The 16,727-nt window shown below is 29.2% G+C and overlaps 1 pseudogene; it reads right to left on the bottom strand.

Annotated features, from left to right (window-relative positions):
- Window positions 1-8,362: 8,362 nt before the first annotated feature.
- On the bottom strand, window positions 8,363-9,849 carry LOC122850386 (annotated as a pseudogene).
- Between the last annotated feature and the right edge of the window lie 6,878 nt (window positions 9,850-16,727).

Genomic DNA, 16,727 nt, shown 5'->3' with positions numbered 1-16,727 from the left:
CATCACGAAGACTGGTTATGCATCTTAAAACTCAGTGGACAATTGACCACACCGTTGATATAGTGATCTTAATAAAGTCACCAACAAAATTGTAGTATTAACCACTCGGTAAGAAATGAAGTGTAACTAAGATTTGAATTTTTGATGGTACGCGTTCATTCCTATTCAGTAAAATTAGATAATTCGATAAAAGATGAAGAAAATAGTAATGATAATAGGAATGAATGACCTATGATCACCACGTTGCAATCCCAATCCAATTCTTTCAACCAACAAGAGGACGTCATCTTGAGAACGATGAAATCTGGTCCGAAACTCCTGTTGCGTAAAATCCATGAAGAATAGAGAACAGGAGGACGAACTTAAATGAGGCTATCGAGCCAAAAACGCTACAAAAACCAACAAGGTGAATTAGTTCTATTTTGGCCTGTAGATAGCTCTGCTGCGAGGCTCAAACCACTTTCAGTTGTGGTAGTTACGTACGTGTGATAATATATGAAACGGTATCTTTACATGTGTAGGTGCAATGTTTATGTTTATTTATCATTGTTGTTCATATCAAATGTGAAGTTAATGCTCTTTTTATTATTAATATAAACAATATATTAAATAACTTTTAACAATTATATTTCAAATTTCAAATACTACCATATACCTGCACGAACAACATATTTTTCTCAGTAGATATTGTAAGATTTTAATTCAATCTATTATTCAAAAAAACTGTGCATGTGAGGTTATGTTGACAGTAGTGTTAAATAATTTAATAATGATATTTATGTTTCAATGTAATAATAAGACAATTATTATTAATAAAATATTTTTAAATAAATAAATACTGTCAATAATAACAATGGGAAGAAAGTGTTTATTCCTGAATTGTCAAAGTGGTTCACGTAGTGAACGTAAATTGCATGAAGAAAATAATTAAATAATAATAAATCAAATGATATTTTTTTCTAAATTCTTAATAACTTATTATTTAATTTTGACATTTGAATTGATAAAAAAACATCAACATTTTCTAACTTATATTTAATAAATATATATATCAACAAGTATTCATAAAAATGTAAATTTATTGTTTAAAACATTCTTCAGTAATATTTGTTGTTTACATTGATTGTGTAGAATAAATATTTAATCCAATATGAGTTTATTAAATTTCTGAATTATACTAGATAAATTTTCAATTGATTTTATTTTTTCGCATGATATCCAAGCTAAACGTTTATCTTTATAATAAAATTCTGTAGTCAATGTTGGTTTTACAATGACTCTCTTTCCTGGTGTAAATGGATCTTTTAATTCACCAAAAAAAACACATTCTTCATTTTTTATACGCATCCAATTATCAGGTAATTTTACTTCGTTTAAATGTAATCGTAAATACTGATACGTAAATTCAATCTCTGACTCTGATATATCTTCCATGATTAATAATTTTATATGTTTTTAATTTCTATAATATATTTGAATATATGAGCTTACTTCTTAATTCAATAATTGATACAATATAAACAGTTTTTTAGTATAGAAATAATATTAAAAAATTACTGTTTCTAAAAATAATTTTTTTAAATGATTGCTAAATAATCAATGTTGCTAAATAATGATTGAATAATATTTTAATTGATTAAAGAAAAAATACTACAATTTCACGGAAAAAGTAACCGCAAAAGTATACTTGATTATAAAAAAAAAATTGAAAAAATCAAGGTTGATCATGATTCAATAATAAAAATGTTTATCAATTCAATTCATATCGAAAAAGAAATCTTGATTAAAATTAAAAAAAAATATATATACCTATATACATATATAATATTGTCGAAAAAACAATACTCGTATAAACATGTTCGTTATTTTTAGAATTAATTTTTTCTGTATTTCAATTCATGAGTGCTTTAAAACAATATTGACTCCAATATTAACAATTCAGCATCTATCAAATAATAACAAAAATAAAGTGATTTAAAAACAATGCGTGAACTATGTTAATTATTATTCGATTTAGTTTGTTATTTACAGATAATTGTAAGTTACCTTAAATATAATAAATTTGTTGATATTGTTATAGTTTAAAAACATTTTTAAAGTTTATTTTTTATATATGTCAATAGCCGAGTACTAGCCATACCTAAAAATCATAGGAATTATCATTAAAATAATATGCATTATTTTCTTGACTTGAATTTCATTATATAACAAGATTGTTCATATTGTAGTTATCTAAAGAGTAATAACTAATCAGTTCTATATTTTTGACAATTTATTATCAATTTTTTTATTATAAATCTTATTATTTTTATTTATTATTTTGTAAAAAAATAATAAATAATTAAAATGATAACTTTATTCATTAGCTAATAATAATAAACATTGATAAACAACATCATACACTCAGCAGCTGTCAGTTGGGTGGTCCAAGAGCGCTATTTCGCCCACTTTGTATAATTTTTAGAACTAATTCACCAGTCGATTTTTATACACATTTTCAGCTTACGGAGTTCGTCCTCCTGTTCTCTATTCTTCATGGTAAGTTTCAAAAAATTCTTGATGGGTCTGATGATCCTAACTCTACCCCTTTCTTTTCGTCTTCGGTCATGACCTACTTCCATTATTATTGTATCAACTTTGGACACCAACAGTCAACAACATTCAGCAACTGCCAACAATAACAGAAAACATAACTAACAACTCGATTTTATTTTTAATTATTAAATAATATGTTTTTATCGATATTGATAATAATTTTCGAAGTGAAACTTTTTATTTCATTTAATCTGTTCAGATTGAGTCGAGTACAGAACAACGTTTTTTGTACAGAACAACGCACACTCTTGGGAAAAAATCAAAAACTTAGCACTAGCACTTGACCAGTTTGGGTTCACTGGAATTAAATTTTTACGATTAATTTCATTTAAGGCACATATTAATGGCTAAAATAACAGTATATGAAGAAAATAAGTTTCGAAGATCGACCGAAGATTCTGATATATCTAAATAACGTACTTTTGTCATTTATAACCTCCGTGTTGCTATACTATTACAAATCAATATCAATGTCAAAACAACAAAATATATAAAAATCTAAAATATCATTGAGATAATATATTTTATTCATTTTATTATTCCTTTTGCTAGACTGTTTTTTATAATTTAATAGTTGTTCAACACATTTGAAAATATTATTGTAGGTTTCTAATTGAGAAAAATTTCCTTTAAAATAAGTTAAATTGGTTGCTGCTAAATATATTTCACTTAGTTTTTCTTAAGATGAGTTAACTCAACAATTATTCTATAGGAGGAATCCTCGATTAAAACATCCATGTTGCACAGCTATGACAACAGCAGTTATTAACACTTACAATAGAGCCAGGGCCATGGTGATAATCAAGTTATGAGAAAATAATTCTAAAATATCATTTACATTTGATGGTGGTCAATTGGTGTTGACTTCGATTCGTACCAAGTCATATCATTTTGTAACTGATCATTTCATCAATGATGATTGAAAAATGTGTTCATTGGAAATTGATTTTATTCGATGTCAAGGACTTCATGCTGGTTTAGACATTGCTAAAATGTTTGTTGATTGTCTAGGTAAAGCGGGTTTGAAAAAAAAAATATAAGGTATCACAGTAGACAATGCTTCAGTCAAAAAACTTTCCATTGAGGGGGTAGAAAAAAAATTATATGAAAAAATATTGAGTTCCAAGCTGAGTTGCAACATTTTCGTTGCTTCCCACACATTTTCAATTTAGATAGAAACTGTGGATAGATTCACGTTGACATATGTCATCTTGTATTTATTATTAGTAACAACATTGCAATTTTATTTCCAGCCATAATGATGCAATATTAATAGTATATGTGAAATTTTTTAGTTATATATTACTGATATATAATACATAAAGTTATTATTCTGTAGATTAAATACTCAACCCTTGAATAAATGAATGAACTAGAGAATTATTACTCTCATTATGAAAATTAATATTTATTGAAATTTTTTTCAGGATTTTTTTAAAGCCAAAATAAGAATGAAAAATTCTCTTGAACTAGATTTAGTTATCGAAACTTTAAAGGAAGAAAAAGAAAAATTTTTTATTATTTTTTAACGATTTTATCGCATTATCGTAATTATTGTGAACAAATTATCGTATCGTATTGTCATATCGTCACGATAAAATTTGTACCATCGTATCGTCTATCGTGATTATTGTATCAAACAAAAAACAAAAATAAATTTTTGTACAAAAAGGAGAGTCAAGTATTCGAAATTGTTATTATTTTTTTTTTTAAACATACAAAAAAAGAGAATATCAAAAAACTCAAGTACAAAAGTACTTATTTCTTTAAAAATCATTGACCCATATGAATGGTCTTAACTTTTGACAAAATTTTATACTTGACCCCGCCCGGTTCTTCCCAAATAAAGTTTCAAGTCTACACACTTTTATAATTGTTTATAATATTGACGACGGATATCTATTCATACAATCATACATATGTGCATCTTTAGCAATCTTTAGTTTCATATACCATGCAATATGCATTATTAGAAGGGGGAGAAGCTTATACCCACTCTATGCATTATACATTAAAAGCGTCCCTACATTTTACTTTTTGAACTATTTTACTGACGTCATTTTTTTGCCACTCACCAATAGAGATGTAAAAATACCGGTATTTTTTTTTTCGGTATTAATACAATGACAGATACCGTATTTTTACATCGGAACATCGGTATTTCGGTATCTGTATCGTATTAATACAGCGCTCGGTATTAATACGGTATTGATACGGTATTTAATATCGTATTAAATGCGGTACCGTATCGACTCACATCTCTACTCACCAAAGATTTCAGAAAAATTTGAAAAAATTTTTCCACACATTTCTCAGTATGGGTTAATTTTAAAGAAATTCAGACTAATCATGGAGAAATACAAAGTAATCGCGGCGAAATATTTTCACGAGTGGTTGGCTAAGTATGACAGTTCAGTATTACATACGTATTATGTTTCATATTCGTATTATTCAATTTGATACAGATGAAGAGCTTCTACTTTTCACTTCTTATTGATGAGTCTACATTTGTGTGGAAGACTCGAAATTTTATTTGGGAAGAACCGGGCGGGGTCAAGTATAAAATTTTGTCAAAAGTTAAGACCATTCATATGGGTCAATGATTTTTAAAGAAATTAGTACTTTTGTACTTGACTTTTTTGATATTCTCTTTTTTTGTATGTTTAAAAAAAAAAATAATAACAATTTCGAATACTTGACTCTCTTTTTTGTACAAAAATTTATTTTTGTTTTTTGTTTGATATCATATCTTTTTGTAGTGTCTTTTGATCGTTTACAATAGAAAATAACAACATATCATACGTCCTGATCATCAAAATAAACAAGGTGTTCAAAGCTTGTCTATTTTAGACTACCCCATACAAAAAATATTTTTTATCTTAAGATAGAAAAACATGAAGGCGCTTGTTGTTGCTTTCATGTGAAGCTGCCATTGTGGTATGCAAATGCAAAAATAAGGTAAAATTTACATGAAAGCAACAAAAAGCACCTCCATGTTTTTCTATCGCGAATAATATTTCTTATCGGCGAATCGTTATTGCGAGACTCGCAATAACTCCCGCAATACGGGACCAAGAATAGCGCCCCAGTTCTTATTATTCTTTGTAATTGATTTGTTTTAACCTATCCCTGGTAAAAATAATCTGGCAGAATCTGGCAGTTGTTCTGAAAACCGGTGTAAATCTGCGAGAATCTGTATAAGGATCTGTCAGAATTTGCCAGATTTTTTTTCACCAAGGATATTATTTCATCAACTCTATCATAACCCCATAGCTGTAAACATTCACGACCAAATTCCGTAGCACGTCCAATTACCCAAAGAAATAATAAACTTTTCTCTTGTAATGCTGGTATCCTTGGTAGAAATATTTCTACGAATTTTCTAAGAGCTGTTTGCGAATTTTAACGAATTTCTACGAAATTGACCCATGCGGAGAAAAAGCTTTAATAAATCTTTAATTAAAGAAATACTTCTACAAATTTCAACGAACTTTTTACAAATTTCTGAATAGTTCTTCTAAAGTTCGCAAACAATCGAAGAAGCTTCTTTGAAGAACTAAATAAATTCCGAAAAATGATCAAAGAAAATCTATAAAGTATTTTTACTAATAGTCCATCTTCTCTGAAGCTCAAAAAAACTCGGAGAAACATTTAAAGAAAATTTTGGAACTATGTTAACACATGGTTGACTTTTAGAGAAGTTCCCGAGCAATTGGAGAAGTTTCTCCGAAGGCCAAAAAACTCGAAGAAAAATTGAGAGATAACTCCGAAACTCTCGAATGGGTCAATGTCGTAAAAATTCGTAAAGATTCGTAGAAAATTCGAAGAAATCTTTCTACCAGGGATACCCAACTGTTGCATTTCATCATCAGACATTGTACCATTCGGTAATTCCATATGTATATTCCATCAACTTCATACTGTAGATATCTGTTGAAAATCAATTATTAAAATTCAGTATTACTACCAGGTACAAATGTTGTAATTTAATATGAATTTTTTTTTTTGACAATAAACAAAAACCGATTATTTTGTGTAAAAGCTCCTGTTTTTATAAAAAACGTAATGAATGAATGAATAAATAATTTAAAGTTTATTTTCATACAATTCATTTTTTGTTTAATTAATATTTATAAGAATTATTTATTTATTCAAAGGAGTACATCCGTCGATTAATTTTCTTACAATTTTTCTAATTTTTGGATATATAAATCTTGAAATTCCCCTGCATCTAATGATCTTAACTTTATGATGATGAACAATCTAGTATTAGAGATAATTGAGTCTAAACAGGTGAACTTTTTACGTGGTTCAACATTGCAGGTATAGGATTTTTTTTTAATTTTTTTATATTTTTAGTTCTAACAAAAAAACGGTTCTTACAAATTTGATGAAAAATTAACATGTCAAAATTGATATAATTTAGAAAATTTTGGAAAAAAAATTAAACGCTTGAACTTTCTAGAATCAGAGATATTGTTAGTTAAAGTTTGCAATATTTATTAATATTTAACATAAACGTGAGGCCGAGTGTATCCGAACGACAATGATGCGTCGCGCGCAACTCTCCACTTATTTTATATATCACACATATACATACAAACATCTAGATGATAAATAAACTATAGTTTTATTGAATTAAAATTTCCAATTATTTTTACACAAATTGATTATTTTAAAAAATTAAATGAATAAATAAATGCATATTCCAATACTGATAACTTCACTTTACAACTAAATAAACAGCTGTCATAACAAGCATCATACATTCACACAAACACAAGTACACATTAATTCGAGCGTTTTCCCGAACACAACTTGGCTGTGATAGGCTGGGATACTGTACAGTATCAGGCAAAAATTTCGGGCTCCGATATAGACTTTTTGTTGCAATTAGCACTACGCTTTTTCCGAGACTTTCTATTTGAATTATCTTAAAAGTACTCGCTTAAATATATAAATTTTTGAAATTTTAATTAGTATATTTTATGAGATTAAAAAAAAAATTAAGAAAATATGAGTTCTATTGCACGTAGCCATTTTAGCATTATTTAAAAGAATAAAAAACATAAAAAAATAGATGCACATATGAAGATGAATTATTAAAGAAGTATAAATATAAATAGCAAAAGTCATTTTGAAAAAAAAAATTTCAGAAAGCTCAATGTCCACTTTAAATTAATATTGGCAGTGCAGCCAAAATATAAACACTAAAAAAAAGAGACGTCTAGGAGAAAGAAGAAAAATAATTGTAAAGTTTTATACCAACTGAACGAAAGAAATCTGGTCGATTTGATAAAAACGCAAAGGCCGTAAATATCAATTATGCTTTAAATATATATTACCGCAACGAAAAAATCTGATTTTTTTTTTTTAAAAAAGCTCGACAACGATCTATGGGATCATAACTAAACCTCAGCATCCTCATTCAACTCTATCATATTTTAATTAAATTTCTAAAAGATTAGAGACGGAAGGGGACAAAATATTTGATGTATAATAAGGCACGGTAGTAGTTAACTCTCATCATCACACATATTCTCATCAACACAAATACATTTCTTTCGTATTTGGTAATTGTTGTTGTGATTCAATTTGTTGTTGTTTATCATCTTTAATGTTATTATTTTGATTACCATTTATCATTTCAATAATTGACTTTTAGCACAATGAATATTAAAACTGGTAAAAATTCATCAGCTGATGCTGGTCCACGAACTGATAATTGTAATAATTTAAATATATTATTACAACAATTAATAATTGATCATCTGTTGTCTGTGGACTCATGTAGATTCAATTGATGGATTAAATACCCAGTTAGATCAAATTGTCCATACAAATCTTTGGGTTTTAATTTGGAATGTTCTGGTGGTAAACTAGCAACACCAGTTATTGGTATACCAGCTGCAATATTACGTGGTATTTTTTGTACAACAGAATGATAATGTCTTTGTAATGCAACAAGTTCCCATAATGATGTACAATAAGTATCACAACATTCTGGTTCATCAAGTTCTGGTTGATAAAAACCATCAGCAGAACTAGCATCAGTATCAAAAAGTCCCTCAATTGATTTTGTTAGCATTATTATTTTAATAATACCAATGATCCATGATGTTGTAATTGCAATGACATTGGTGCAATTCTCTTGATAAATGCTATTAAACGATTTTGTGTTATTTTTTTTCTACGATTAATCAACACTTGAATTAATATTTCAATGATAATATGACAATCTTGTTGATTTTTCCCAGCATTAATTGATAATAATGAATTTTTATACAAATGTACATAAAATCTGTATAAAACAATATTTAATGCTGGTTCTTGTCCAGACGATATTGTAAATACAGTTTGTATACAATGTAATTGTTCACGTAAACCTAAATTTTTTCTTCCATCAGTGTATTTATGATATTAGCTAAATCTTGATAAAATTTAAGATTAATACAATGTGCAAATTTAGCTAGACCTTCTAAACATTATAGCTAAAACTTGACTATTTGGTGCTTGTTTTAACATTCTAAAATATATTGTAAATACAATACTTGCTATTTCAGTTAATATTTTTTGTTCTTCAACTTTTCAAGCTCTTTTTCAACGCTTCTAATTTTTTACTTTTTTCACGTTTACTCAATGAAAGTATACGTTGTTGATGGCTCATTAATTTTTTTTGTGTCATTTCATCATCACGTTTTTTATCAAGATCAATATTTTTTATTCCCAATGACAATAATACTTTAACAAGTTCAGTATGAACGAAGTGACCACGTCATTTAATATATTGGTTTAATTTACGAATAATAACAAGTGATAATTTACCACGTTTATTATCTTTAAATATATTTTTTACACAATTAAATACTTTTTCACGAACTGATGGACGTTTATTGTCCAAAAATGATACCAAAAAATTAGCTAAATTTGTTGGATAGTTGAAATAAAATATGGATGTGTTACTAAAAGATCACTAATACTTGTTTATGTTATTTCAGAGAGAGTTATTTCTGGTAATGTAAATAATCTTCTGTCACCTTTTTTTTTTCTCAGCTTATGACATGTTACCCATTTTAATTGACGTATTCTATTTTGTATAATTAAATCTTTTTCTTAATCATTTGTTGTTTGTGGACTCATGTAGATAGATTGAATATGATAAATTTGTTATACTTTTAGTGCTTGTGTTACTTGTCCAGATGGTAATGTAATATTGCTTGACGGTGACAATACTTGTAATTGAAATATCTGCATTAAACATGCTGGAAATATTCAATGAGTGGCGCAAATTCATCAAAATTTTATAAAAATTATAAATATATATTATATCCTTTTTATAAATAATTTAATTAATAATTTATATATTAGTTTAAAATTTTAAATATTCGAGGTCAAATTTTGAACAATATAATTTTAATTTAAAAAAAAAATGACTGATATAAATATTTTAAATTTTGATTTCATTTATTATTATGTTGAATAGTTTCAAGGTCAATTTTAATTTTAAAAGAAAGATAATTTAATTTTATTTAATGATCATTGAGAAATCCTAATTTTGTAATTATAAATATCTGCATTAAACAAAATTTAATTAAAAAATATATTTCACCAATAATAATGTAAAATTTAATAAATTAATCCAAATGATTAATGATATTTACAAAATTAATTTATGATCCAGAAATTGCAAAAAGATTTTTATCTGTAGTCATATTAACTGGTAAATCATCTTGAATACAATTAAGCTCTTTATGTAATTCTTGATTAAGTCCAAAGTATTCTCTAAACCAGCAAGTTGTTGTAGTTGATGTTGTTGTTGTTGTTGTTATACTTTGATGACATTTTTAAGCTTTGACAACCACAATAATGCCATTCTAATATTTTCTTCAGTTATATTTTTATTATTATATAGGTATATTTATCACAACATTTTTTAGTTATTTGTGCAACTGAAAGAATTAAATCTTTATCATTAACAGATAAATTTAATATATTAAATCAGCAATTTCTTGAAGGGTTTTAAAATGAATGTAATTTGTTTCTGGTGATGTTATTGTGTTTTAACCATTGTATTCATTGCCCAAGATGCCCAACTTGTATTATCATTTAAAAATTCATGTTCACTTGTTATTTCTCCTTTTCTAAATACACAAATATATAATATAAATAATATAAATAATTAAATTGAAATAATACAAATAATAATAGCAATAAATAACATAACATAACACAACATACTTGTAAAATACTTCCCAATCTTGCGGATTTACTGAACGATTACGAAATTCAGCAACAAGTCTTTTTCTTTTTGCTCAACATTACCACCAAGACTTTTTATACTAAGATCAAGACCACCCAATAAATTATCATTACTACTTGACGTATTTATTATAAATTATTATTATTATTATTATATCAATTTATTGAGTAAATATATATTGTTTTTTTATATATATAGGTAGGTATATATATTTTTTTTTTTGACGTTTAACGTGAAAGTTTAACGACGTATTCTGGAGGTTATGAAAAATAATAAAATAAAATTCTGCAGTGCAGCCAATATGGCAACACCCTTGTAAAGTTTTATACCATACCAACTGAACGAACAAAATGTAGTCGATTTGAGAAAAACGTAAAGACCGTAAATATCAAATATGCTTTAGATATATATTACTGCAACGGAAAAATCTGATTTTTTTTAAAAAAAAAAAACCCGACATCGATTTATGGGATCATTACCAAACCTTAGCAGCGTCATTCAAGTCTATCATATTTTAATTAAATTTCTAATAGATTCGCGACGGAAGGGGACAAAATATTTGATGTATAATAAGGCACGGTAGTAGTAGTTAATCTCATCTCACACATATTCTCATCAACACACATACTTTTCTTTCTCATACTTGACTCGAGGCACTACCGTGCCTCTTGATCATATCGTATTGTGATTATCGTCTATTGTGGCGACACTAGAATAAACCGATAGAAATTTCAGAGCAACGTTCGACTAAAAAAAAAAAAAATCATTTAATGTTGAACAAAAGGCTTGATTTATTCATAAAAATGCCACTATTTTAACTATCAATTTATCCTACAAAAATTCCCTTTATTTTATCATTCGATGACAAAAAGAGAGAATTTTACCGCGTGGTCACCACGGAATCAGTATCTAGAACTTTGTGAGCAAACAACTCGTCAAATAAAATAAAGAGTAACCCGTAATGCAGTCAATTGAATTGAGAGACAATTCAATCGTTTATTAAATACATCACCGACCACGTAGCAAAAACTTTAAAAAACAGTAAAGAATCTACTCAATTTTACAATAATAATTCGTGAATTAAACATTTATTAATTTTGAAAAAATGGTACTTACACTGTTGCTTACGCTGATGCTTAATTAATCAATATTAGGAACAACGTGGACCTCGACCTTAAACTTGACCTTGATTGGCTTGCTGGTAATTTGTTACAATGATCATTTTATTTGCTAATAAAATAATTGTATGATTATATTATATTATTCTATGATACATAAACTTTATGTATACATATATATATGTAACGAAATTTAGCATTTCGTGGATTCTCGAAATAAACATCATCAGAATGAGTACTGATTATTTATTTGCTAACGCTTGCGTGTTAATAACTAATGTTGGTTAATAACTAATGCGTGAGTTGGTTATTAACGATATAAAGGATCATTAGTGCGAGGCTCTGTGTAGGGTCGAGACTATTATACATGACATCAATGGACTACCCGTTCGATGTTTATAACAAGTCTTGATACGTAAACCTGATCGCGGCGATTACTACACTCCTTCGTCGAAAAGACGAACTCACCGAAGCAGGGGGGACCAGCTCAGGCTCTAGACACTCATATCCTCATATGGCATCCCCACTCCTCATGTTTTCGATATCAATCCCGATCGAAAATATCGACTTCATCAAATAAAAAAATAGACACAATCGTCCTCATCGATTTTATTTACTTTATCGACGGTAAAAAGTCCTAAAAAAAAAATGGCCGTTTGGCAAAATGTGGTAGATACTGTACTGAATTGTACAGAATCGTACGTTGCAGTACGTTCAGTACGTTGCTTTGTGACCACGGTTGCTATGTAATATGTATATTTTTTAAACACTTAGAGGTAAGTTAAAATAATAGAATTTACGAATCAATTTTAATAAATAATTTGCTTTTGATTTTTTAATATGAATTTGGTGTCTTGAATCAAAGAATGCTGATGATTCGCTATAATTATTAGTTGCTGTTAATTATTATGATATAATTCGAATTTGTTGATATTACTTCCAGCCAATTTTGAGGTTAGTTTTGCATTCATAACTATACAATAATAGAATATACAATATTATTAACAATATTAATTGTTTTTTTAAAGCTTGATAATGGGTAGACGTTGTGCAGTATCAAATTGTCGACATAGTAATGGACGAATACATCAGAATAAATGTACGGTATTTGAATTACCATCAATTTTTAAAGAGTGGGTATTTTTTTACATATATTTTACACCTATATATTGTAACGAAATTTATTATTTCGTGGGTTCTCGAGATAAATAACTATCAGAATGAGTTCTGATTGTTATTTATTGCTATCGCTTGCGTTGTTAATAACTAATGGGAGTTAGTTAAAAACAATTCCGATCACGGGGTCAGAAGCTATGTACAGAGTCAAGACGATTATATCGACATCAATGGGTCGCCTGTTCGATGTTTTATAAGATGTCTTGATACACCAAACCTTATCGTGGCGACTCCCCCACTCCGACATCGACGCGATGAACTCACCGAAGGCTGTGTACAAAGCCGGATCGTATACCTACTCGTGCTCCAAATGCGTGCAGCGCATGTCCGAGGCGATAGGTAGGAGAGTGCTACTGAGTGGGGGGGAAGCTGACAGCAGCTGAGTACTCAACGTCGTCGTGAGACGACACAACTTGTCCGGCTCTCGAACTGATCACTACCTTCTCTTGACTGGCTCTCTTGGTTCACTACTGGTTCTCTCGACATCGTTTGGATCTCTCGTAAAGGTTCTTTAGGTATCAGACGTTGAGTCCTGGTGAAACTCCACTTGAATTTCCAATGACGGACTAATACTAATGATCACGTTATATGGTTCCCTTAATATAATAATAATAATTATTATATTCTCGCTACATAATGTGTATGTGATGGTTAGACCATCATCACACACAAATGTGTATTTGTGAGTTCACAAATAGATCGCTGTAAATAATAACAATAATAATAATATTGAGATATATTATTATTGCAATGGCAACGTATGTGTAAGACCTGGTCACGGATGGATCGCTATATGGTTTCCTATACAAAATACCTATCTCACATGTAGACTATTTGCTCCCACACTTACGATACTTGTGACGTAGGTTTTTTTTCTATAGTATAGTCGCAAAGTAATATAGGCGTATGTAATACACTATGCTTGGTTCACGATAGTTCCCTCAGGTTTGGTTACGTATTTCATAATCCAATCAGGTGTACCGCGCCTCTCTGCCATTTCTAAGACTGAGTTAGGCTCCCGAATTAGTTCTCGTGACTACCACGGTTGTTGGCTTCCGAGATAACCAACATGGCTCCCCCCCGGTGATTTTGAGGAGGATGGTGAGAAAACCTCGTTGTTAACCTTGGCCGATAGTTCTCGCCGTGCGGGTTAGAAAATCGGTTACAATATATACTAATTACATTAATAATTTTTTTTTTTATAGTTTCGAAAAATGTATAAAATTAACTGGAAATAAAGGCCTCGCTGGTATAAAAGGTTCAACATTATTAAAAACTATTGGCATATGTAAATGCCATTATGATGAATACCAAATCGTGGGCAAAGGTAAAAATCGTAGACGTTTGGCAGGCCAGTTTCCTAGCCTCACACTTCCTGGGAATCAATTATCAGAAAATATAATGCAAGTGGTCAGAAGACACAACGACTTAAAGAAGCTATCTTTAAAAGGTATTTATCAATGATTAATTTTGCTATAACCACGACATCAATAATTAGTATATAATAAATATTAATTTGTTTACTTGTCTTCTTTCATTAGCTGTCAATGAGGAAAAAAATGTTGATTTAAATTCTGAATCAACAGAGGTTGATGATGTACCAAGATCTGGCAATTATATTAAAAATAATTTGTCAGCTACCTTTCATGATGTTTCATTGCCACTTATGAATGAAATTACAACCTCGACAGGTATGTTACAAATTGGCACATTTATTCGTAACGTCAAATGACCACGTAACTAATTTTATTTTTCTGGAATAAATCAAAATTTAGATATTCCTCAAGATCCAGTGTGCCTGTCCATTGACAATCATCCAGGTGTTCTTGATGCAACGTCTATGTTAATTGAAAATGACTTGACAAGTATGTTATGAATTTTTACATTCTCTGAGAAAGACAAATGACCAAATTATTAAATTAATCTAATTTTATTTTCCAGATGTTCCTCAAGATGTGTACCTGACAATTGATGACCATCCAGGTGTTTCTGTTGATGCAACCTCAACGTCAATTGGAAATGAGTTAGCAAATTCAGGTCGTTCGTCACCAGTTACTAAAGGTAAGACTTTTAACATATACTTTTCTCTTTTTATTAAAATGAAATTTGTCATTTTTAACCAGCTTTTTTAGCTCTCTTTTTGCTTCATATATTTTGAGTACTTGAAAATTTTTAATAAAGCATCCAATTGACTGAGTAAATATTGGTTGAATCATTTTATTAATATAATTAATGGCCATGAAATTTTATTTATTTAATGAATAAATTAAAGTACTGAATTACAGTAATTAATTAAAACAATTAATCAAAGTAATTAATTTCGTCAATTTCTAAATAATTTTCTAACTTTTTTTTTTCTTCGACTAATGATAATTTAGTTGATAAATTATTTAAATTACTTTCATTAGTTATTAATAATTACTAATTTTATTCATTTTTGAATAAATTTATTATTCTTGTTTTTTTAATATTCGTATTAGCAAATCAAACATCAAAACAATCAAAAACGCTTATTAAAAAAGCTGTTTATAATTTTTTTTTCAATGTACGATATGATGTTGTTGAACATTGAGTATTAACTATTTTATTTTTATTTTTATTAATATTAATAAGTAGTAGCAATTAACAGTATGTGCTCGTCGTGTGTGTGTATATCAAGAAGGGAGTTAATTTTTCTTAAATAATTTTTTATTATATTTTCTAAAATTTTAAAATTATTGAAATTTCAGAAATACGTTGTAAGGTAAGATGGAAAAACATGCAATTAATTAATAATTTTTACTTTTTTAATAGCAATTTTTTTTAAATATAAAAATAACTTTATAATTAAGAAACGTTCAAAAGCAAGATTGAGTATATATTGTAACTGATTTTTCCACCGATAAAGTAGAAGCCTCAGTTACTATGGGATCAACGAGGATTTCTCACCATCCTCCTCTCTTACCGCCAGGAGGGAGCCAGCTGGTATATAACGGCAATCAACGGACCGTGGGGTAGTTTCGGGAGCAATGGCCGCCGACGGCCATTTCGGTAGCGACTAGTTCAGTAAGAAATGGTAGAGGGGCGCGGTCCACCATATTAGTTCCAAAACGTCACTCGGGCACCATTACTAAAATGTATATGGATTTTAGTATTGGCCGGGAGCGTAATTACCTCACCCTGCGGAGGTGGATATTACCGTGATCATTAACTTTGGTTTAACTTACTCGCACAACCTAAGTCAATACGAGAACGAGGATATTCGTACCCCACAGGCTTTACCGAATATCCTCCTATTGCCTACTCACTCTAGTGCACCAAGCAACCGAACATAAAGTCCATCCGCAGCCACGCTGGTCTTACGCCGGACAACTCTATGCATCTGACTACTCGATTATAGGTTACCCTGGCAGTAAGTAACCACACTAGAGCGAGAGGGCGAGTGATATACAACGTCCTACCTATACAGCGTAGAGACATCGTAAATCACCCCCGGGAGCATGCACCACGCATCGGGGGCTTGGTTGGGCTCATCAGTGACATCAACTAGTTCCAACCTAGGACCCAGTCGACGTCATCGTCTAAGTCGGCTAACTCCA

This window comes from Aphidius gifuensis, linkage group LG2 (genome assembly GCF_014905175.1).
Source record: "Aphidius gifuensis isolate YNYX2018 linkage group LG2, ASM1490517v1, whole genome shotgun sequence".
Taxonomy (NCBI): domain Eukaryota; kingdom Metazoa; phylum Arthropoda; class Insecta; order Hymenoptera; family Braconidae; genus Aphidius; species Aphidius gifuensis.
Note: the sequence above shows the minus strand (reverse complement) of the source record. Positions and strands in the feature narration are given on the sequence as shown.